The 24,143-nt window shown below is 49.6% G+C and overlaps 1 protein-coding gene across 1 annotated transcript in view; it reads right to left on the reverse strand.

Annotated features, from left to right (window-relative positions):
* The window catches only part of TTC34 (tetratricopeptide repeat domain 34), a 200,018-nt gene that overhangs the window by 99,282 nt on the left and 76,593 nt on the right, over positions 1–24,143 (reverse strand). The window lies entirely within an intron of this gene.

Genomic DNA, 24,143 nt, shown 5'->3' on the forward strand with positions numbered 1-24,143 from the left:
CAAACATTCATTTAGCAGACAGCGGTTTCTCCTGGCCAAAACAAATGAGCCATCAGCTCAGCTGAGCAGTCACATATTTTCAACTGGGAGAGAGGAAAAATTCAGCTCCCATAAAACCAAAATGATCAGTGGTCTTGAGATACCAACAGTCAATACTTCTTCTCCCAACAATATCCATTGGGGTAGAGTAGGGAAGCTCTCATACACATTAGATAGTCATTACCATTGAAATGGTGGGTTTAGATGGCTTTCATTTAATGTATCTAATGCATTGGGGCATTTACACAGTGACTGCACACTGCATGTAAATGTGCAATTACTCCATATATTTGAGGCAGCCTTGTCATGACTAAAGGTACCTTCACACTCAGCAACTTTACAACGAGAACGACAACGATCCGTGACGTTGCATCGTCCTGGATAGCGATCTTGTTGTGTTTGACACGCAGCAGCGATCAGGATCCCGCTGTGACATCGCTGGTCGGAGCTAGAAGGCCAGAACTTTATTTCGTCGTCAGGTCGGCGTGTATCGTCATGTTTGACAGCAAAAGTTACGATGCCAGCAATGTTTTACATGGAGCTAACAACCGGCGAGAACGATAAGTACGTCACTGGATCGCTCCTGCATCGTTCAGGTGTTGCCGATGTTTGACGTCTCTACCCACACAGCGACGCTGCAGCGATCGGCTCGTTGTCTTTATCGCTGCAGCGTCGCTGAGTGTGACAGTACCTTTAGAAGTGCAACACAATAGGTAGATTCCTTTAGTGAAGATTAGACACAATAGACAATGAACAACATTTATTTACTAACTCCTATTGGATTATGAAGAGGTGCGAACAGACCAATCTACAAACAACTAGACAACAGGTAAGGACGCCCAAACAACTATCTGCCAGTGGGTGTCTTTTTCTCTTTGAGAATATAATAGGTTGGCCAAATGTTCTAAATCAGGTGGCAAAGCTCATGAAAGGCTGATGCTAAATGGCAACTTTGGGCTTAACACTTTCCATGCAGCCAAACTTTCCTAGGTGTCGTTGATACATGGCAGTGCAATTCAAGTATCTAGAGTAATAAAGCGACCCCAAAAGTACTGCGACCATGACAAGTAAGTCGCAAGATGTCCATTCACATCAGATTTTCTATGACTTGCAAAGCTAGGACAAAAAATTATAATGAGGGTCATCCAGGCATCCATAGACCCTTGAAGGCAACAAACTGTATGCCTAATTCAAATATTTTGAAAGCGTAAGTGATGTACTCCTACACTGATAAAGGCTTTGCACAAAGTGCAAAGCTAGGAAAAAATTATAAGAAGGTTAATACGGTATTCAATAAAACTTTGAAGGCATAAACTGGCGGGCCTAATTCAAATATTTTGAAAGTGTAGTAGATGTTTTCCTAGACTCATAAAGGCTTAACACAAAGTACAAAGCCATGAAAAAATCATAAGGAGTGTCATCCAGTCATCCATAGACCCTTGAAGGCAACAACTTGTGCACCTCATTCAAATATTTGAAAGTGTAGTTGATGTACACCTACACTCAAAGGCTTTCTGGTACTCCTACACTTAGAAAGGCTTTGCACAAACTGCAAAGCTAGAAAAAAATTATAAGGAGGGAAATACAGTAATCCTCTTCAAATGTCAACTTCTTCTCCTTCCTCAGAAGGCTGTGGGGACTACTTCCACCTGCTCCCTGGAGCCTGATTCCCAGATGCCTGGGCTGTAAGTGACCTGTCTTTTTCGTAATCCCAAAGTCCTCGACATGTAGAAATGGGCAACAGCCCCCTGTTTCACCTGCACCATTATCTGCTCCCACATGGGAGGTAGAGAACCCCAAGGACAGTATGATATCTCAGTGGTGGTAGCCCCATCTCAAACCGCCTCAAGGAGCCTCTCCCAGGAAAATTCATTTCACAAGAAGTGTTCATCTTGCTCCCTTCCTTCTTGGATCACACCCACTGCATACCAGCAATACTGCCCCTCCATTTCGAGGAACGGGATCCTGGTTCCAGCAGTCAGCTCATACAGCCTTTGAGCGTCCTTTGTTTGCTCGCTCGGTTGTCTCGTGGGATTCTGTCATCTTTGTCTCCCACTAATCACATTACAGTGTATGTATTACTAATTCAATCCAGAAAAAAATGTGAACATTTTTGGGGAGGTTTATATACCAAAGACATGTAACACAAAGCACCTAATACTCTATGGATGACAAATTCAATCCAGAAAAACTCATGAGGCCACCTTGACGATGGTTGATGGGCATGCATTATCCCCGCACGCTTATTGGCTGTGTATCAGGCGCTAAGCAGGCGGGGTGAGGATGCAAGCTTCAAATCCAAGCACCAGCCAATGCTCCTTGAGTGCCGAGTACATCCGAGCACCCAGGCACTCGAGATTTATCATCCCTATATGTTACTACTGCTAATAATACTGTAGCGATATTCTATTACTGCTGCTACTACTAATTCTACAGGAATACAAGCAATAAAAAGGCAATAATTAATGAATACAAATAATATTGTAATAATTAATAATACGATTGTAATTATTTTACTACTTATAATAAATAATAGCATAGCACTAATAATAAACATAAGAAAGGGAGAGTAGAAAACGCAGCTCTGACCTTACCCCAAAAATCCCATGCACTCAGCAGGCGTAGATAAAGAAAATCATCAGGTATCACACAACTTTCTGACTGCATCACAATGTAATTTACATTTTTTTTAACAATAAGAAACCTTTAAATGTTCAAAGCAGCACAGAGTGTTTCAACACTCGGAACTATAAAATGACCTTCTTTTAATTTAAGGAGTAGGAGCAATACAAAATTTGAGCCAAACAATTTCTGAACAATCTTAAAGTTTATTTCTGTGTGGAGCTTTAAATAAATCCAAGTTTAAGACTTTCTGGTGACTAAAAAAGGAAGTAAAACAAATCTGCATTTCACTATTTTTTTTTTAAACTCTCCTATAATAGGTTTATCCCAGCAGAGGCCGCGATTTCATTAAAGCTTCTAAATCAGTGCGTCGCCTTCCCCAGAGAAAGATGATAAAAATAAAAGACATAGATGGCGCATTTTTAATTGGGCCAATGTTCTGGAAGGCATCTGGGAAAAATAAAATCTGTTCTGAGCTATTGAATTACCTTCACCTATCTCACCGCACAGTCATTACTCCATTAAACCTGTGCTGGAATCTCTTCCGCAGCATTTTCCATATCAAAAGCGTTATTAATAACATGGCTGAAACTTTAATTGTCTGTTCTCAGGTTACATACGCTGGTATTATGAAGGGGAAATACAAAGAAACTTTTTGTCATTTTTTTACACATTTGTAGACTCTATGTATTTTTTTGTAATTAAATGTAACACAATTAGTGTCTTATCTCTCTGGTCTTCAGACCTGCCTAGAACAGAAATTAGGATTAGGGAATGTGAAGGGAGAAATAAGGACTTAAAGGGAATCTCTCAGAAAACTTTTGCTATTTAATCTGAGAGCAGCATAAAATAGGATAAAAGATCCTGATTCCGGGGATATGTTGCTTATTAACCTGTGTGCTGTAGTTTCAAAACAATCAGTGTTTTATCAGCAGAAGATTTTTACTGCTGGCCTAGGTCTCACATGCAGGACAGTCTAGTTAACATGTGAAACCCCGCCCCCACCACTGATTGGTAGGAAAGTACAGTGTACACAAGAAGCTGCCAATCAGTGATGTGGGCGGGGTTATACACAGCTCAGCATTCAGAGAACTGCAGCAGAAAAAAACAGAGATGCTATCAAAACTGCACCAAGCAGCTCAGTAAGCGATATATCGTTGGAATCAGGGTCTCTGCTCCTACATCATGCTGCTCTCACACCACACAGAAAAAATCCCTTTAAACAAGATGTCTCATAAAGACAACTCCTTGCCCTAATAGGGATTCTTCCAAACAGCAGAGTATGGATGGCTGTTACAGGGCAAATCAAAAAAGACTACTACCACTAAAAATAATAAAAATAACACAAAAACCAAAAAAGTGAAAAAACCAAGCAAAAGTTTGCTGATCCGTAAAAAAAACAATTAATACAATTGCTATGTAAAACGCTGAAATACTGCAGCATTTTTAGAGGATAGCCACTGGGAACTGAGCCGCACAGAAGACTAGTCAGACAGGCGGGTCCCTGGTGGTTTCTCCCCGCCCGCTCCCCGTGTAACATGAACTCTTAGGCTTTCTGCATGAGTCCTGGCACCATTAAAACTAATTTTTATATAAAAATAGAAAATATTAGTGATGTCATAGAGAACGTTATGTATCTGAGCTCATCCCCTTCCCTTATATCCAATGCTGACCCCAGATAGAGAACTGGGACATCTGCTTCAATCTATGCCTCCGAGAGATGGCGTCATTTCCCTTCCGACACAGAAATAGAGAAAGTTGATCTGCTCTAAAAAAAAAATAAAAATCATAAGCAAATTATGAAATGTTTTAACCCTTGCATCACAGTCCAAGAATAAGTTTTCTATCCTTTTACAGAGGAACCAAATCTTACTGATTTCATTGGTTCCTTCTAAGCTGGGCAAATACTATCATTAATACTAAAAGGCTATGTGCACACCTCAGGATTTCTGGCAGAAATTTTCCTGACAAAAACCTGACATTTCTGCCAGAAATCCGCATGCGTTTTTTTTCTTCACATTTTTGCGTGTTTTTTAGGCATTTTTTGCGCGTTTTTGATGCGTTTTTTCTTCTTGCGTTTTTTCCAAATGCATAGAATAGCAGGAAAAACGTGAAAAAAATGCAAAATTAATGAACATGCTGCTTTTTTTTACCGCAATGCGTTTTTTTTCACGGAAAAAAACGCGTCATGTCCACAAAAATTGCAGAATGCATTCTAAATGATAGGATGCATATGTCTATGCAGTTTCTAATGCAGTTTTATTGCAAAAAAAAACGCAAAAAAACGCAAAAAAAACTGAACGTGTGCACATTCTCTAATGCCTGCGAGGCATATTTTATAGGGTGGGAACAATCACGCTTGTTTGCCATCATCTTCAATACCATCTCTGGTGCCAAGACTAAACAGTCACTTGTCTGCCCTCCGAAATTCTCCGTACAGAACCCTTACACTATCAGCGAGTACACAGATGCATTAAGAAAACTTCAAGGCATGAGTACAAAGATCAACGAGGGGAAACATCAGCGATAACAACACCAGAATAAAAGATATAATCCTTGTGTCACATAAGGTCGCAGACTGTCTCCAAATAGAACCATAACGAGAATAGTGGTCTCAATGTTTGGGGAAAGGTTAAATCTTACTAATTTTTGTGCCTAGAGGGATTTTTAAAGGGTATGTCCACTTTTGCAACAGATGTGTATAAAATTAAAAAAAATAAGGAAACTTTAGAAAACCTCTCCTACATACAAGGCCTATCACTATCCTCATAGCCTGATCCAAATGAGAAACTTGTAATGGGGCTCGCCAATAATTTATAGCATTTATAGCACTGCCTTCTGCTAAAGTTGAAGAATTACTGTAGGACATGTTTTTACCGTACTTTAAAATCCTGCAGAGATGTAACTTAAAGGGAATCTGCTCCCACTTTTTCTCTTCTGATAGCAACATGATGTAGAGTCAGAGATTCTGAATCCAGTTATGTGTCACTTACTGGGCTGCTTGCTGCAGTTTTTAAAAAAATCTCAGTTTTTCTTGCTGCAGATCTAGCAGTTCTCTGAATGTTGAGCTCTGGGTAACCCCGTCCACATCACTGATTGGCAGCTTTCTATATACACTGTGTACAGGCAGAAATCTGCTAATCGGTGGGGCAAGGTTAGGCTGGTTTCCCACGTCCTGATATTTCCGATAGTCGCATTAGCAGTGCTCCCGGTTGTGAACTGTCTATCCCCTAGATATGGATTACAGAGCGAGACTGACTGAACGCTGGACAGTTAGGGCATATTGTTATTTTAATTTTTTTTACAGGAGATCGAGGGCGTCGCTTTGATTACCAGTATAATAAAGATGGAAAAACTGTGTGGTGTAGGATTTCATTAAAATACTTTATTCTTACTGTGTGGTGTGTTTAATTAACCCTTTACCAACTATAGGATTCGTAATGGAGAGGAGTCTTATTGACACCTCTCCATTACTAAGCCAGGCTTAATGTCACCTTACAACAGGAAGGTGACATTAACCCCACATTACCCCACTTGCCACTGCTACAGGGCAAGTGGGAAGAACCGGTCAAAGCTCCAGAATTGGCGCATCTAAGAGATGCGCCTTTTCTCGGCAGCTGCGGGCTGTTGTTTTTAGGCTGGGGGGCCCTGTTATGGCCGGCAATCAGGCAACACAGTGTGCAGTAATCAGTGCACATACAGAGATCTGGCAATAACCAAAAACAATAGGACGAGCTCTGAGACGTGGAATCTCTGTAGACTGCAGTACCTGATCTATCCTCACACAACTATAAGCAGCAGTGGATTGCGCCTATCACTACCTATGCAACTCGGCACTGCCTGAGGAGCTGACTAGCCTGAAGATAGAAATACAAGCCTGACTTACCTCAGAGAAATACCCCAAAGGAATAGGCAGCCCCCCACATATAATGACTGTTAGCAAGATGAAAAGACAAACGTAGGAATGAAATAGATTCAGCAAAGTGAGGCCCGATATTCTAGACAGAGCGAGGATAGCAAAGAGAACTATGCAGTCTACAAAAAACCCTAAAACGAAAACCACGCAAAGGGGCAAAAAGACCCACCGTGCCGAACTAACAGCACGGCGGTGCACCCCTTTGCTTCTCAGAGCTTCCAGCAAAAGTTAATAGCAAGCTGGACAGAAAAAAACAGAAAACAAACTAGAAGCACTTATCTAGCAGAGCAGCAGGCCCAAGGAAAGATGCAGTAGCTCAGATCCAACACTGGAACATTGACAAGGAGCAAGGAAGACAGATTCAGGTGGAGCTAAATAGCAAGGCAGCCAACGAGCTCACCAAAACACCTGAGGGAGGAAGCCCAGAGACTGCAATACTACTTGTGACCACAGAAGTGAACTCAGCCACAGAATTCACAACAGTACCCCCCCCTTGAGGAGGGGTCACCGAACCCTCACCAGAACCCCCAGGCCGACCAGGATGAGCCACATGAAAGGCACGAACAAGATCTGGGGCATGGACATCAGAGGCAAAAACCCAGGAATTATCTTCCTGAGCATAACCCTTCCATTTGACCAGATACTGGAGTTTCCGTCTAGAGACACGAGAATCCAAAATCTTCTCCACAATATACTCCAATTCCCCCTCCACCAAAACAGGGGCAGGAGGCTCCACAGATGGAACCATAGGTGCCACGTATCTCCTCAACAACGACCTATGGAATACATTATGTATGGAAAAGGAGTCTGGGAGGGTCAGACGAAAAGACACCGGATTGAGAATCTCAGAAATCCTATACGGACCAATAAAACGAGGTTTAAATTTAGGAGAGGAAACCTTCATAGGAATATGACGAGAAGATAACCAAACCAGATCCCCAACACGAAGTCGGGGTCCCACACGGCGTCTGCGATTAGCGAAAAGCTGAGCCTTCTCCTGGGACAAGGTCAAATTGTCCACTACCTGAGTCCAGATCTGCTGCAACCTGTCCACCACAGAATCCACACCAGGACAGTCCGAAGACTCAACCTGTCCTGAAGAGAAACGAGGATGGAACCCAGAATTGCAGAAAAATGGAGAGACCAAGGTAGCCGAGCTGGCCCGATTATTAAGGGCGAACTCAGCCAACGGCAAAAATGACACCCAATCATCCTGGTCAGCGGAAACAAAACATCTCAGATATGTTTCCAAGGTCTGATTGGTTCGTTCGGTCTGGCCGTTAGTCTGAAGATGGAAGGCCGAGGAGAAAGATAGGTCAATGCCCATCCTACCACAAAAGGCTCGCCAGAACCTCGAGACAAACTGGGAACCACTGTCAGAAACAATATTCTCAGGAATGCCATGTAAACGAACCACATGCTGGAAGAACAAAGGCACCAAATCAGAGGAGGAAGGCAATTTAACCAAGGGCACCAGATGGACCATTTTAGAAAAGCGATCACAGACCACCCAAATGACCGACATTTTTTGAGAAACGGGAAGGTCAGAAATGAAATCCATCGAAATATGTGTCCAAGGCCTCTTCGGGACCGGCAAGGGCAAAAGCAACCCACTGGCACGTGAACAGCAGGGCTTAGCCCTAGCACAAATTCCACAGGACTGCACAAAAGCACGCACATCCCGTGACAGAGATGGCCACCAGAAGGATCTAGCAACCAACTCCCTGGTACCAAAGATTCCTGGATGACCGGCCAGCACCGAACAATGAAGTTCAGAGATAACTTTACTAGTCCACCTATCAGGGACGAACAGTTTCTCGGCCGGACAATGATCAGGTTTATTAGCCTGAAATTTCTGCAACACTCTCCGCAAATCAGGGGAGATGGCAGACACAATGACTCCTTCCTTGAGGATACTCGCCGGCTCAGATAACCCCGGAGAGTCGGGCACAAAACTCCTAGACAGAGCATCCGCCTTCACATTTTTAGAGCCCGGAAGGTATGAAATCACAAAATCAAAACGAGCAAAAAATAACGACCAACGGGCCTGTCTAGGATTCAAGCGCTTGGCAGACTCAAGATAAGTAAGGTTCTTATGATCAGTCAATACCACCACGCGATGCTTAGCACCCTCAAGCCAATGACGCCACTCCTCGAATGCCCACTTCATGGCCAGCAACTCTCGGTTGCCCACATCATAATTACGCTCAGCAGCAGAAAATTTCCTGGAAAAGAAAGCACATGGTTTGAACACTGAGCAACCAGAACCTCTCTGTGACAAAACCGCCCCTGCACCAATCTCAGAAGCATCAACCTCGACCTGGAACGGAAGAGAAACATCAGGTTGACACAACACAGGGGCACAGCAAAAACGACGCTTCAACTCCTGAAAAGCTTCCACGGCAGCAGAAGACCAATTAACCAAATCAGCACCCTTCTTGGTCAAATCGGTCAATGGTCTGGCAATGCTAGAAAAATTACAGATGAAGCGACGATAAAAATTAGCAAAGCCCAGGAATTTCTGCAGACTTTTTAGAGATGTCGGCTGAGTCCAATCCTGGATGGCCTGAACCTTAACCGGATCCATCTCGATAGTAGAAGGGGAAAAGATGAACCCCAAAAATGAAACTTTCTGCACACCGAAGAGACACTTTGATCCCTTCACGAACAAGGAATTAGCACGCAGTACCTGGAAAACCATTCTGACTTGCTTCACATGAGACTCCCAATCATCTGAGAAGATCAAAATGTCATCCAAGTAAACAATCAAGAATTTATCCAGATACCCACGGAAAATGTCATGCATAAAAGACTGAAAAACAGATGGAGCATTGGCAAGTCCGAACGGCATCACCAGATACTCAAAATGACCCTCGGGCGTATTAAATGCCGTTTTCCATTCATCTCCCTGCCTGATTCTCACCAGATTATACGCACCACGAAGATCAATCTTAGTAAACCAACTAGCCCCCTTAATCCGAGCAAACAAGTCAGAAATCAATGGCAAGGGATACTGAAACTTAACAGTGATCTTATTAAGAAGGCGGTAATCAATACACGGTCTTAGCGAACCATCCTTCTTGGCTACAAAAAAGAACCCTGCTCCCAATGGTGACGACGATGGGCGAATATGTCCCTTCTCCAGGGACTCCTTCACATAACTGCGCATAGCGGTGTGTTCAGGTACGGACAAATTAAATAAACGACCCTTAGGGAATTTACTACCAGGAATCAAATCGATAGCACAATCACAATTCCTATGCGGAGGTAGGGCATCAGACTTGGACTCTTCAAATACATCCTGAAAGTCCGACAAGAACTCTGGGATGTCAGAAGGAATGGATGACGAAATAGACAAAAATGGAACATCACCATGTACTCCCTGACAACCCCAGCTGGTTACCGACATAGAGTTCCAATCCAATACTGGATTATGGGTTTGTAGCCATGGCAACCCCAACACGACCACATCATGCAAATTATGCAGTACCAGAAAGCGAATAACTTCCTGATGTGCAGGAGCCATGCACATGGTCAGCTGGGCCCAGTACTGAGGCTTATTCTTGGCCAAAGGTGTAGCATCAATTCCTCTCAACGGAATAGGACACCGCAAAGGCTCCAAGAAAAATCCACAACGTTTAGCATAATCCAAATCCATCAGATTCAGGGCAGCGCCTGAATCCACAAACGCCATGACAGAATACGATGACAAAGAGCACATTAAGGTAATGGACAAAAGGAATTTGGACTGTACAGTACCAATAACGGCAGAGCTATCGAACCGCCTAGTGCGTTTAGGACAATTAGAAATAGCATGAGTAGAATCACCACAATAGAAACACAGTCTGTTCAGACGTCTGTGTTCTTGCCTTTCTACTTTAGTCATAGTCCTGTCGCACTGCATAGGCTCAGGTTTACTCTCAGACAATACCGCCAGATGGTGCACAGATTTACGCTCGCGCAAGCGACGACCGATCTGAATGGCCAAGGACATAGACTCATTCAAACCAGCAGGCATAGGAAATCCCACCATTACATCCTTAAGAGCTTCAGAGAGACCCTTTCTGAACAAAGCCGCTAGTGCAGATTCATTCCACAGAGTGAGTACTGACCACTTCCTAAATTTCTGACAATATACTTCTACATCATCCTGACCCTGGCATAAAGCCAGCAGATTTTTCTCAGCCTGATCCACTGAATTAGGCTCATCGTAAAGCAATCCCAGCGCCTGGAAAAATGCATCAACATTACTCAATGCAGAATCTCCTGGTGCAAGAGAAAACGCCCAGTCCTGTGGGTCGCCGCGCAAAAAAGAAATAATAATCAAAACCTGTTGAATAGGATTACCAGAAGAATGAGGTTTCAAGGCCAAAAATAGCTTACAATTATTTCTGAAGCTCAGGAACTTAGTTCTGTCACCAAAAAACAAATCAGGAATCGGAATTCTTGGTTCTAGCATCGATTTCTGATCAATAGTATCTTGAATCTTTTGTACATTTACAACGAGATTATCCATTGAGGAGCACAGAGCCTGAATATCCATGTCCACAGCTGTGTCCTGAAGCACTCTAATGTCTAGGGGAAAAAAAAGACTGAAGACAGAGCTAAGAAAAAAAAATGATGTCAGGATTTCTTTTTTCCCTCTATTGGGAATCATTGGTGTGGCTCCTTGTACTGTTATGGCTGGCAATCAGGCAACACAGCGTGCAGTAATCAGCGCACATACAGAGATCTGGCAATAACCAAAAACAATAGGACGAGCTCTGAGACGTGGAATCTCTGTAGACTGCAGTACCTGATCTATCCTCACACAACTATAAGCAGCAGTGGATTGCGCCTATCACTACCTATGCAACTCGGCACTGCCTGAGGAGCTGACTAGCCTGAAGATAGAAATACAAGCCTGACTTACCTCAGAGAAATACCCCAAAGGAATAGGCAGCCCCCCACATATAATGACTGTTAGCAAGATGAAAAGACAAACGTAGGAATGAAATAGATTCAGCAAAGTGAGGCCCGATATTCTAGACAGAGCGAGGATAGCAAAGAGAACTATGCAGTCTACAAAAAACCCTAAAACGAAAACCACGCAAAGGGGCAAAAAGACCCACCGTGCCGAACTAACAGCACGGCGGTGCACCCCTTTGCTTCTCAGAGCTTCCAGCAAAAGTTAATAGCAAGCTGGACAGAAAAAAACAGAAAACAAACTAGAAGCACTTATCTAGCAGAGCAGCAGGCCCAAGGAAAGATGCAGTAGCTCAGATCCAACACTGGAACATTGACAAGGAGCAAGGAAGACAGACTCAGGTGGAGCTAAATAGCAAGGCAGCCAACGAGCTCACCAAAACACCTGAGGGAGGAAGCCCAGAGACTGCAATACCACTTGTGACCACAGAAGTGAACTCAGCCACAGAATTCACAACAGGGCCCATAGCATGGTCCCTTACCAGCCTGCGAATAGCAGCCCACACCTGTGAGTTTTACCAGGTTGGTTTAACAACATAGGGGGGACCCCACGTCGGGTTTTTAATTCATTCATTGTCCCCTGCTCACCGGCGGAGCAGGGGAGAATGGACGAAAGCGGCATTCAGCACCACACACAGGGGAACACACAGTCTGTAAAAACACGCTGACATCTGCATAGATCCATTCATCAGTGATGTATGAAACCAGCCTTATACAGAGCTCATGGCTATGTAGGACTACATGGCAGTAGTTTATTAGTTCTCTAGTGATAATCTCCTGCTGATAAAATAGTGATTTTATTAAACCTACAGCAATCAGCCCAGTAAGTGACACATTGCTGGAATTAGGGTCTCTGTCCGTAAATTATGATGCTCTCAAATTAGGTAGCGAAAACCTGGTGACAGGTGCCATGGATTTACCCATGGCCAATGCAAATCATACAGGGCCTTCACCTATGCTTTGTCTTTAATAATTCTGAATTCTTTATGTGTGATGGCGGGGTCTTTAGACCCTTTTTGGCATGGGTACGAGTCACCCTGCAAGTTGCAGATTATTTGCTCTGTACAGTCAGATGTTTTTCATGTCGGCTCCTTTAATATGTGCAGTTACCATTGACCACAATTTCCACTGCACAAAGTGTTCTTCAATAAGCGGTTCTTTCTACCTTTATTTTGTACGTTTTGCTGAGATTGAAACCCCCTAACTATCCTAAGTGGGACCTGTGCTTGAAAAGCTATTTGCACTGAGAACAAAATTAGTTAAATGGAAGGATGAGCCGCGATTGACCTTGACAAGTGTACGGGCATAAGATGATGTAGCGGAGTGCAAGCGCCGACATGTCATTTACAGGCTTTTATATTAATGCGGATGCGGCGCTGCGTCTTGTTTTCTTAGCTTTTAAAGGCAAAACAGACATAGAATGTCTCCTTGTAGAACTCGGCTCTGGCTGTGTGGTCACTTCAATGGCTCTCTCCTTCATGTACAGATAATTAGCAGATGGACTTAAGGTACCGTCACACATAGCGACGCTGCAGCGATACCGACAACGATCCGGATCGCTGCAGCGTCGCTGTTTGGTCGCTGGAGAGCTGTCACACAGACAGCTCTCCAGCGACCAACGATCCCGAGGTCCCCGGTAACCAGGGTAAACATCGGGTAACTAAGCGCAGGGCCGTGCTTAGTAACCCGATGTTTACCCTGGTTACCATCCTAAAAAGTAAAAAAACAAACGCTACATACTTACCTACCGCTGTCTGTCCTCGGCGCTCTGCTTCTCTGGTCTGGCTGTGAGCTCCGGGCAGCCAGAAAGCAGAGCAGTGACGTCACCGCTCTGCTTTCCGGCTGACCGACGCTCACAGCCAGAGCAGGAGGAGAGCAGAGAAGCAGAGCGCCGGAGGACAGACGGCTGTAGGTAAGTATGTAGTGTTTGTTTTTTTTACTTTTAGGATGGTAACCAGTAGTGTTGAGCGATACCTTCCGATATCGGAAAGTATCGGTATCGGTTTGGATCGGCCGATATTCAAAAAATATCGGATATCGCCGATACCGATACCCGATCCCAATGCAAGTCAATGGGACCAAAATATCGGAATTAAAATAAACCCTTTCTTTCCTTGTAGGTTCATTCTACATGAAGGAAAACAACTAAGAATAATGCCGGATGTATTTGGGGAGGTGGCGGAGACATTAAAGTCATAGAGGTTTATCCCAATCAAATAGAATAGCATGTTTTTTGTTTTTTTTTAAGACGTTCGGAGTGACAAAGATATTGACTATGTAAATTTTTTTTTTATTTTGTCAGATATTGATGTTTCACTATTCCACGCCCTTCCCCTTCTTTTTTTTCTTTTTTTTTTTCTTTTCCCACACTTTCATCTTCATCATCATCAGCATCTTTGACATCAACTTCTTCACCTTATTCATCTTCTTCTTCATCTTCTACCTATTTTTTTTTTTTTATTACATTCTTCATATTCATTTTATTCAACTATTATTATTCTTCTTATTCTACATATTCTTTTTATTCCACTGTTATTATTCTTCCTATTCTACTTCTTCATCATATTCTCATTTGTGACAGGCATTCCCGTAGTTGTTATCTATAAAAGTTTGAAGATTACACCTTCCGTTCTGCCAGTCACAAAAGTTACATTTGTCCGCGTTCAGTTTGGCCTGCAGCATCAGGCTTTATCCAGGGGCACCACGAGGAGGAACGGACTCACCCCCATACACTGCTTAGTCTTCTTCTGCATATAATTTAGATAATATCTTTTGCTCTGATATTAAGTCTTATGCTTAATGTTCTTCTGCTCTTTGTTCTGCAGCCTCTTGTTCTTCTGCTTCTCGGTCTTCCATGTTGTCGTCTCCAGGGTCGTCGTCTCCAGTGTCGTCATCTCCGCCGTCGTCGTCTCCGCCGTCGTCGTCGTCGTCATCGGGGTGGTCTTCCGTGTCGTCGTCATCGTGGTGGTCTTCCGGGTCGTCGACGTTAGGGTCTTCAACTTGGAAATGTAGCAGAAGGTACAAGAAGGCTGAGAAAATGCCAAGAACCAGCTGATGGAACTGGAACTCGGATGGCTACCCGAAGGTTCAAGAGCCTATGGAACTACCGAGGACCAGCTGACGTTACTGGAACCCGGTTACTAAGCAGGAGGTACCCGTGCTAAAAAGCACTACCAAGGACCGCCTGACGTTGACGGAACTCGGATACCCAGAAGGAGGCACCTAAGCCAAAGGCTCTGCCCGGAACCAGCTGACGTTACTGGAACCAGGATGGGGAGCAGAAGGTACAAGAGCAAAAGACACTGCCGAGAACCAGCTGACGGTACTGGAACCCGGATGGGTAGCCGAAGGTCCAAGAGCCAATGGAACTACCGAGGACCAGCTGACGTTACTGGAACCCGGTTACTAAGCAGGAGGTACCCGTGCCTGAAAGCACTACCAAGGACCACCTGACGTTGGTGGAACTTGGATACCCAGAAGGAGGCACCTAAGCCAAAGGCTCTGCCCGGAACCAGCTGACGGTACTGGAACCAGGATGGGGAGCAGAAGGTACAAGAGCAAAAGACACTGCCGAGAACCAGCTGACGGTGCTGGAACCAGGTGGTGGACCCGAAGGTCCACAGGAGAGGAGAGAACAGCTAGGCCGCGAGGCAGCCGCAGTTACCGAACCCCAACAGTCCTACAGGGGGAGCTGGGCCTACTGGCACTACAGAACCAGCCTTGACTACCAGTTCACGCAGCCCACATAGGAAGCTCCTAAACTGGAGGCACCCTGGAGTTGGCTAACCCGACCGCACCACGACGAGGCAAGCATAGGTGTCTCAGTGAGCTTGACACAACCCGGAAACAGCTGACGGTGCTGAAACCAGGCTTGGCACGAGGGAGTACCTGTGACAAAAACACTGCCGAGAACCAGCTGGCGGTGCTGGAACCCGGATGCGTTGCCCCAGTGTGCAAGAGCCAATGGCACGACCGAGGACCAGCTGACGGTGCTGGAACCCGGTTACTAAGCTGTAGGTGCCCGCGCTTAAAAGCACTACCAAGGACCGCCTGGCGTTGGCGGAACTCGGATACCCAGGAGGAGGCACCTAAGCCAAAGGCTCGGCCCGGAACCAGCTGACGGTGCTGGAACCAGGTGGTGGACCCCAAGGTCCACAGGAGAGGAGAGAACAGCTAGGCCGCGAGGCAGCCGCAGTTACCGAACCCCAACAGTCCTACAGGGGGAGCTGGGCCTACTGGCACTACAGAACCAGCCTTGACTACCAGTTCACGCAGCCCACATAGGAAGCTCCTAAACTGGAGGCACCCTGGAGTTGGCTAACCCGACCGCACCACGACGAGGCAAGCATAGGTGTCTCAGTGAGCTTGACACAACCCGGAAACAGCTGACGGTGCTGAAACCAGGCTTGGCACGAGGGAGTACCTGTGACAAAAACACTGCCGAGAACCAGCTGGCGGTGCTGGAACCCGGATGCGTTGCCCCAGTGTGCAAGAGCCAATGGCACGACCGAGGACCAGCTGACGGTGCTGGAACCCGGTTACTAAGCTGTAGGTGCCCGCGCTTAAAAGCACTACCAAGGACCGCCTGGCGTTGGCGGAACTCGGATACCCAGGAGGAGGCACCTAAGCCAAAGGCTCGGCCCGGAACCAGCTGACGGTGCTGGAACCAGGTGGTGGACCCCAAGGTCCACAGGAGAGGAGAGAACAGCTAGGCCGCGAGGCAGCCGCAGTTACCGAACCCCAACAGTCCTACAGGGGGAGCTGGGCCTACTGGCACTACAGAACCAGCCTTGACTACCAGTTCACGCAGCCCACATAGGAAGCTCCTAAACTGGAGGCACCCTGGAGTTGGCTAACCCGACCGCACCACGACGAGGCAAGCATAGGTGTCTCAGTGAGCTTGACACAACCCGGAAACAGCTGACGGTGCTGAAACCAGGCTTGGCACGAGGGAGTACCTGTGACAAAAACACTGCCGAGAACCAGCTGGCGGTGCTGGAACCCGGATGCGTTGCCCCAGTGTGCAAGAGCCAATGGCACGACCGAGGACCAGCTGACGGTGCTGGAACCCGGTTACTAAGCTGTAGGTGCCCGCGCTTAAAAGCACTACCAAGGACCGCCTGGCGTTGGCGGAACTCGGATACCCAGGAGGAGGCACCTAAGCCAAAGGCTCGGCCCGGAACCAGCTGACGGTGCTGGAACCAGGTGGTGGACCCGAAGGTCCACAGGAGAGGAGAGAACAGCTAGGCCGCGAGGCAGCCGCAGTTACCGAACCCCAACAGTCCTACAGGGGGAGCTGGGCCTACTGGCACTACAGAACCAGCCTTGACTACCAGTTCACGCAGCCCACATAGGAAGCTCCTAAACTGGAGGCACCCTGGAGTTGGCTAACCCGACCGCACCACGACGAGGCAAGCATAGGTGTCTCAGTGAGCTTGACACAACCCGGAAACAGCTGACGGTGCTGAAACCAGGCTTGGCACGAGGGAGTACCTGTGACAAAAACACTGCCGAGAACCAGCTGGCGGTGCTGGAACCCGGATGCGTTGCCCCAGTGTGCAAGAGCCAATGGCACGACCGAGGACCAGCTGACGGTGCTGGAACCCGGTTACTAAGCTGTAGGTGCCCGCGCTTAAAAGCACTACCAAGGACCGCCTGGCGTTGGCGGAACTCGGATACCCAGGAGGAGGCACCTAAGCCAAAGGCTCGGCCCGGAACCAGCTGACGGTGCTGGAACCAGGTGGTGGACCCCAAGGTCCACAGGAGAGGAGAGAACAGCTAGGCCGCGAGGCAGCCGCAGTTACCGAACCCCAACAGTCCTACAGGGGGAGCTGGGCCTACTGGCACTACAGAACCAGCCTTGACTACCAGTTCACGCAGCCCACATAGGAAGCTCCTAAACTGGAGGCACCCTGGAGTTGGCTAACCCGACCGCACCACGACGAGGCAAGCATAGGTGTCTCAGTGAGCTTGACACAACCCGGAAACAGCTGACGGTGCTGAAACCAGGCTTGGCACGAGGGAGTACCTGTGACAAAAACACTGCCGAGAACCAGCTGGCGGTGCTGGAACCCGGATGCGTTGCCCCAGTGTGCAAGAGCCAATGGCACGACCGAGGACCAGCTGACGGTGCTGGAACCCGGTTACTAAGCTGTAGGTGCCCGCGCTTAAAAGCACTACCAAGGACCGCCTGGCGTTGGCGGAACTCGGATACCCAGGAGGAGGCACCTAAGCCAAAGGCTCGGCCCGGAACCAGCTGACGGTGCTGGAACCAGGTGGTGGACCCCAAGGTCCACAGGAGAGGAGAGAACAGCTAGGCCGCGAGGCAGCCGCAGTTACCGAACCCCAACAGTCCTACAGGGGGAGCTGGGCCTACTGGCACTACAGAACCAGCCTTGACTACCAGTTCACGCAGCCCACATAGGAAGCTCCTAAACTGGAGGCACCCTGGAGTTGGCTAACCCGACCGCACCACGACGAGGCAAGCATAGGTGTCTCAGTGAGCTTGACACAACCCGGAAACAGCTGACGGTGCTGAAACCAGGCTTGGCACGAGGGAGTACCTGTGACAAAAACACTGCCGAGAACCAGCTGGCGGTGCTGGAACCCGGATGCGTTGCCCCAGTGTGCAAGAGCCAATGGCACGACCGAGGACCAGCTGACGGTGCTGGAACCCGGTTACTAAGCTGTAGGTGCCCGCGCTTAAAAGCACTACCAAGGACCGCCTGGCGTTGGCGGAACTCGGATACCCAGGAGGAGGCACCTAAGCCAAAGGCTCGGCCCGGAACCAGCTGACGGTGCTGGAACCAGGTGGTGGACCCCAAGGTCCACAGGAGAGGAGAGAACAGCTAGGCCGCGAGGCAGCCGCAGTTACCGAACCCCAACAGTCCTACAGGGGGAGCTGGGCCTACTGGCACTACAGAACCAGCCTTGACTACCAGTTCACGCAGCCCACATAGGAAGCTCCTAAACTGGAGGCACCCTGGAGTTGGCTAACCCGACCGCACCACGACGAGGCAAGCATAGGTGTCTCAGTGAGCTTGACACAACCCGGAAACAGCTGACGGTGCTGAAACCAGGCTTGGCACGAGGGAGTACCTGTGACAAAAACACTGCCGAGAACCAGCTGGCGGTGCTGGAACCCGGATGCGTTGCCCCAGTGTGCAAGAGCCAATGGCACGACCGAGGACCAGCTGACGGTGCTGGAACCCGGTTACTAAGCTGTAGGTGCCCGCGCTTAAAAGCACTACCAAGGACCGCCTGGCGTTGGCGGAACTCGGATACCCAGGAGGAGGCACCTAAGCCAAAGGCTCGGCCCGGAACCAGCTGACGGTGCTGGAACCAGGTGGTGGACCCCAAGGTCCACAGGAGAGGAGAGAACAGCTAGGCCGCGAGGCAGCCGCAGTTACCGAACCCCAACAGTCCTACAGGGGGAGCTGGGCCTACTGGCACTACAGAACCAGCCTTGACTACCAGTTCACGCAGCCCACATAGGAAGCTCCTAAACTGGAGGCACCCTGGAGTTGGCTAACCCGACCGCACCACGACGAGGCAAGCATAGGTGTCTCAGTGAGCTTGACACAACCCGGAAACAGCTGACGGTGCTGAAACCAGGCTTGGCACGAGGGAGTACCTGTGACAAAAACACTGCCGAGAACCAGCTGGCGGTGCTGGAACCCGGATGCGTTGCCCCAGTGTGCAAGAGCCAATGGCACGACCGAGGACCAGCTGACGGTGCTGGAACCCGGTTACTAAGCTGTAGGTGCCCGCGCTTAAAAGCACTACCAAGGACCGCCTGGCGTTGGCGGAACTCGGATACCCAGGAGGAGGCACCTAAGCCAAAGGCTCGGCCCGGAACCAGCTGACGGTGCTGGAACCAGGTGGTGGACCCGAAGGTCCACAGGAGAGGAGAGAACAGCTAGGCCGCGAGGCAGCCGCAGTTACCGAACCCCAACAGTCCTACAGGGGGAGCTGGGCCTACTGGCACTACAGAACCAGCCTTGACTACCAGTTCACGCAGCCCACATAGGAAGCTCCTAAACTGGAGGCACCCTGGAGTTGGCTAACCCGACCGCACCACGACGAGGCAAGCATAGGTGTCTCAGTGAGCTTGACACAACCCGGAAACAGCTGACGGTGCTGAAACCAGGCTTGGCACGAGGGAGTACCTGTGACAAAAACACTGCCGAGAACCAGCTGGCGGTGCTGGAACCCGGATGCGTTGCCCCAGTGTGCAAGAGCCAATGGCACGACCGAGGACCAGCTGACGGTGCTGGAACCCGGTTACTAAGCTGTAGGTGCCCGCGCTTAAAAGCACTACCAAGGACCGCCTGGCGTTGGCGGAACTCGGATACCCAGGAGGAGGCACCTAAGCCAAAGGCTCGGCCCGGAACCAGCTGACGGTGCTGGAACCAGGTGGTGGACCCCAAGGTCCACAGGAGAGGAGAGAACAGCTAGGCCGCGAGGCAGCCGCAGTTACCGAACCCCAACAGTCCTACAGGGGGAGCTGGGCCTACTGGCACTACAGAACCAGCCTTGACTACCAGTTCACGCAGCCCACATAGGAAGCTCCTAAACTGGAGGCACCCTGGAGTTGGCTAACCCGACCGCACCACGACGAGGCAAGCATAGGTGTCTCAGTGAGCTTGACACAACCCGGAAACAGCTGACGGTGCTGAAACCAGGCTTGGCACGAGGGAGTACCTGTGACAAAAACACTGCCGAGAACCAGCTGGCGGTGCTGGAACCCGGATGCGTTGCCCCAGTGTGCAAGAGCCAATGGCACGACCGAGGACCAGCTGACGGTGCTGGAACCCGGTTACTAAGCTGTAGGTGCCCGCGCTTAAAAGCACTACCAAGGACCGCCTGGCGTTGGCGGAACTCGGATACCCAGGAGGAGGCACCTAAGCCAAAGGCTCGGCCCGGAACCAGCTGACGGTGCTGGAACCAGGTGGTGGACCCCAAGGTCCACAGGAGAGGAGAGAACAGCTAGGCCGCGAGGCAGCCGCAGTTACCGAACCCCAACAGTCCTACAGGGGGAGCTGGGCCTACTGGCACTACAGAACCAGCCTTGACTACCAGTTCACGCAGCCCACATAGGAAGCTCCTAAACTGGAGGCACCCTGGAGTTGGCTAACCCGACCGCACCACGACGAGGCAAGCATAGGTGTCTCAGTGAGCTTGACACAACCCGGAAACAGCTGACGGTGCTGAAACCAGGCTTGGCACGAGGGAGTACCTGTGACAAAAACACTGCCGAGAACCAGCTGGCGGTGCTGGAACCCGGATGCGTTGCCCCAGTGTGCAAGAGCCAATGGCACGACCGAGGACCAGCTGACGGTGCTGGAACCCGGTTACTAAGCTGTAGGTGCCCGCGCTTAAAAGCACTACCAAGGACCGCCTGGCGTTGGCGGAACTCGGATACCCAGGAGGAGGCACCTAAGCCAAAGGCTCGGCCCGGAACCAGCTGACGGTGCTGGAACCAGGTGGTGGACCCCAAGGTCCACAGGAGAGGAGAGAACAGCTAGGCCGCGAGGCAGCCGCAGTTACCGAACCCCAACAGTCCTACAGGGGGAGCTGGGCCTACTGGCACTACAGAACCAGCCTTGACTACCAGTTCACGCAGCCCACATAGGAAGCTCCTAAACTGGAGGCACCCTGGAGTTGGCTAACCCGACCGCACCACGACGAGGCAAGCATAGGTGTCTCAGTGAGCTTGACACAACCCGGAAACAGCTGACGGTGCTGAAACCAGGCTTGGCACGAGGGAGTACCTGTGACAAAAACACTGCCGAGAACCAGCTGGCGGTGCTGGAACCCGGATGCGTTGCCCCAGTGTGCAAGAGCCAATGGCACGACCGAGGACCAGCTGACGGTGCTGGAACCCGGTTACTAAGCTGTAGGTGCCCGCGCTTAAAAGCACTACCAAGGACCGCCTGGCGTTGGCGGAACTCGGATACCCAGGAGGAGGCACCTAAGCCAAAGGCTCGGCCCGGAACCAGCTGACGGTGCTGGAACCAGGTGGTGGACCCCAAGGTCCACAGGAGAGGAGAGAACAGCTAGGCCGCGAGGCAGCCGCAGTTACCGAACCCCAACAGTCCTACAGGGGGAGCTGGGCCTACTGGCACTACAGAACCAGCCTTGACTACCAGTTCACGCAGCCCACATAGGAAGCTCCTAAACTGGAGGCACCCTGGAGTTGGCTAACCCGACCGCACCACGACGAGGCAAGCATAGGTGTCTCAGTGAGCTTGACACAACCCGGAAACAGCTGACGGTGCTGAAACCAGGCTTGGCACGAGGGAGTACCTGTGACAAAAACACTGCCGAGAACCAGCTGGCGGTGCTGGAACCCGGATGCGTTGCCCCAGTGTGCAAGAGCCAATGGCACGACCGAGGACCAGCTGACGGTGCTGGAACCCGGTTACTAAGCTGTAGGTGCCCGCGCTTAAAAGCACTACCAAGGACCGCCTGGCGTTGGCGGAACTCGGATACCCAGGAGGAGGCACCTAAGCCAAAGGCTCGGCCCGGAACCAGCTGACGGTGCTGGAACCAGGTGGTGGACCCCAAGGTCCACAGGAGAGGAGAGAACAGCTAGGCCGCGAGGCAGCCGCAGTTACCGAACCCCAACAGTCCTACAGGGGGAGCTGGGCCTACTGGCACTACAGAACCAGCCTTGACTACCAGTTCACGCAGCCCACATAGGAAGCTCCTAAACTGGAGGCACCCTGGAGTTGGCTAACCCGACCGCACCACGACGAGGCAAGCATAGGTGTCTCAGTGAGCTTGACACAACCCGGAAACAGCTGACGGTGCTGAAACCAGGCTTGGCACGAGGGAGTACCTGTGACAAAAACACTGCCGAGAACCAGCTGGCGGTGCTGGAACCCGGATGCGTTGCCCCAGTGTGCAAGAGCCAATGGCACGACCGAGGACCAGCTGACGGTGCTGGAACCCGGTTACTAAGCTGTAGGTGCCCGCGCTTAAAAGCACTACCAAGGACCGCCTGGCGTTGGCGGAACTCGGATACCCAGGAGGAGGCACCTAAGCCAAAGGCTCGGCCCGGAACCAGCTGACGGTGCTGGAACCAGGTGGTGGACCCCAAGGTCCACAGGAGAGGAGAGAACAGCTAGGCCGCGAGGCAGCCGCAGTTACCGAACCCCAACAGTCCTACAGGGGGAGCTGGGCCTACTGGCACTACAGAACCAGCCTTGACTACCAGTTCACGCAGCCCACATAGGAAGCTCCTAAACTGGAGGCACCCTGGAGTTGGCTAACTCGACCGCACCACGACGGGGCAAGCATAGGCGTCTCAGTGAAGTTGACACAACCCGGAAACAGCTGACGGTGCTGAAACCAGGCTTGGCACGAGGGAGTACCTGTGACAAGAACACTGCCGAGAACCAGCTGGCGGTGCTGGAACCCGGATGCGTTGCCTTGCCTATTAAAGATTGTCTTCCTAGAGCCCCAACTAGCGGTGTTGGAGCAAAGGGTAAGCAGGGGGAGATGAGTGTAGGCCGAAGCCTGCACTGGAGGCAGCTTTGTGTCTGCGTTGCGTTTGCAGGACACTTTGCCGGCTACACACTGGGGGAACAGCTGGCGTTGCTGAACCCCACTAACACAATGGCGTGTGTTTTTCTCTGTGCAGCTAGCACTTGCGGGCAAAAACTAGCGATGTTAGAGCCCGTGTTGAAGCAGGAGGAGGAGGAGAGGAGCAGAGTGTAGGCCGAAGCTTAGTTGAACCAATTTCAAAGGAAACCTTTAACCCCCCCCTCAGGTGTTACAAAGTACAAGAGACACACCTTGTGCAGTATTAATGCTGCACAAGTGAAAGGTTGCTCTATTAATTTGTCTACTTGCACACGCTGAATGAAAGACATACACAATTTACCCCATTCTACAGTCAAACTGTAGTGGATGCGTGACTTGGTTTTTTGATGAGACGCAGCACAGGTGTCCAAAATAACGCCTTGGTGCTTGGAGCAGCTTCCTGAGCGTTGTTATTTGCTGTACAGGAGTCTGCGCTCTTGTGTTATCCCTTGGCAATGCCCTGTTAGCGCTGCCCATCTTATGACATCATTTCATGTTGGCCGGTGCGGTTAACGATGGCCATAAATCCCAGACCCACAGTGTCTTTTCATAAAGCCACACTGCGGTGCTGGGATTCGTGGCCTTGAGCAGTAAATATTTTGGCCGCTCACACACGTCCTTACACCTGCTTCAGACTGGGCGGCCTCTGCTGATCCCTTCTCGCATGCCGCGGCCATGAGGCTGCACAGTCTGAAGAAGGCTGAAGGAGATGAGTTAAGACAGGCGAAGATATGCACTGCTCGTGCCCATCAATCACACCCTCGCAGTCAAAATAATTAAGACAACGAGGAGCATTTTATTCAGGCAGGGCGGACGAACAGGCGCAAGTAGCCAACCAATGATGTCAGAAGACGGGAAGCGCTACCAAGGGGGGTGCTGCGTATCATTAGAAAGGAAAGTCACACCTCAGGGACAGTGGAATGGTCTCAAAGAGACACATTTTGTACGTGTTGAGTTCCACGTGGGCAAGGAGAAAACATCAGCCACCTTGTACAAATGCAGCAGTACTGCT

The sequence above is a fragment of the Ranitomeya imitator genome, chromosome 10, assembly GCF_032444005.1.
Source record: "Ranitomeya imitator isolate aRanImi1 chromosome 10, aRanImi1.pri, whole genome shotgun sequence".
Classification (NCBI taxonomy): Eukaryota; Metazoa; Chordata; class Amphibia; order Anura; family Dendrobatidae; genus Ranitomeya; species Ranitomeya imitator.